This window comes from Selaginella moellendorffii, unplaced genomic scaffold, assembly GCF_000143415.4.
Source record: "Selaginella moellendorffii unplaced genomic scaffold, v1.0 SELMOscaffold_28, whole genome shotgun sequence".
Taxonomy (NCBI): domain Eukaryota; kingdom Viridiplantae; phylum Streptophyta; class Lycopodiopsida; order Selaginellales; family Selaginellaceae; genus Selaginella; species Selaginella moellendorffii.
The window spans coordinates 444,426-446,120 of NW_003314289.1; positions in this window are offsets into that span (position 1 = coordinate 444,426).

A 1,695-nucleotide genomic window follows, 5' to 3' on the forward strand; every position below is an offset into this window, starting at 1 on the left:
CACAACATTGCCATGCCACCACATAACACCACTGGTCCACCCCACACTGCCACACAACAGCACTACAGATATACTGCTGCACTGCACAATACACCGCTACACTGCTGCACCACACAGCACTGTCGTGCCACAACACCATTGTTGCTGCTGCTGAAAGAACCCTAGAGATTTTTTCTTGGGCGCGATTCTCAATGCACAATACTTGAGAAACAATTCAAATTTCTGACAACAGGACTACATAAGTACATGATTTCAAACATGATTGCAAATAGTAGCTTTGATTTTAATCACTTTTTTGTATTAGTGTAGCCACTGGACAATGTGCTTTTGGCTGGGTCTTGAGGAGATCATTCAAGATCCCATGGACAAGTACACCTAGTGGATGGCCCGAGCTTTGCATAAATGGTTGCACGATAGAATGCACACAGCTGTCAAGTATGCAATCTACCACTTGACAGTGAATCCAATGGAACAGGATCCACATGTCTATCACCATGTTCTGCCTTGGGTGGGATATACACTAGCCACATACAGGTGGGGGAGTCATTCTCTCAGGGTGGAAACTGGTTGTCATGTGTGGCGTAGATTACCTCAGCACCTTCAGCAATGCCTTCTCTGGTCAGGTAGAAGATATCTATCACATTCTATATGACTGCATGGCCTTCTGGCTTGTGTGGGCTCAACTCCCTGGAATCCCCTGGGCCAAGAGGAATCTCCCTAGTCTCCTGGAAAACCAGGCTTGCTTTGCACCACTTGGCTATCTACCTGTGTAGAATGGAGGAGATTCAGGCGGCTCAAGCACAAGAGTGTAGGTTCCCTCTTGATCAAAGTTCCAGATGGGCCAAATACATATTTTTATACATGCATACTATACAAATATATTCACAAGTCAGAACAATAAGAACAAAACGAGGAAAAGCTACATGGTACTTGCACCATCCTAACAATGGCAAACATGATAAATTAGGATTATAGAAAACAACACCAGTTACATGTTATATTGAAAACAAGAGGCGCAACACTTTTGCTGGATGATAGATCAAGTTAGGTATTTAGATAATGCTAATGATCTAATAAGAGGAATACCAGTGGAGCCAAATGTGCCTGGTTGGTGATACTTGATGCTTGCTTGGAGCTTGTAAAAGCAACAAAAATAATAAATGTGGAGTGACAGCATGGTATATACATGTACCATATGTAGAGACCTCACATTCTATATCTATAAGGTGTATAAACATAAAAACTTCACATTGTATATCCGAGATATCTTTTTGAGCTTCACAAGTCACAACAATGGAAGCTCCAATGGACGGTAAGAGCAAGGGCGAGGAGCAGCAACATGGAGGTGGAGGAGCGCATTCTGACAAGCTGGTAGCTCCAGATTTCCAGCTGCAAGTTCTCGGATCCAGATTTGCAGGCATAATTTGCTTCACCGCTGGATCGATTGGTGTCATGGCTGCTCTGGTGGTAGCACTCGTGCTCATTCTCTCCACGCAGCATAGATCGGTTCTCGACAAGCCGGTGGTGATATTGATCTCCTTGGATGGATTTCGATGGGGATACCAGTGGAAAGTTGAGACTCCAAACATCGATCGCCTCATTTCCAACGGGACGGAAGCTTTCCCTGGCATGATTCCAGTGTATCCCAGCACCACCTTCCCGAACCACTATTCCATAGTTACAGGTAAGCCCATA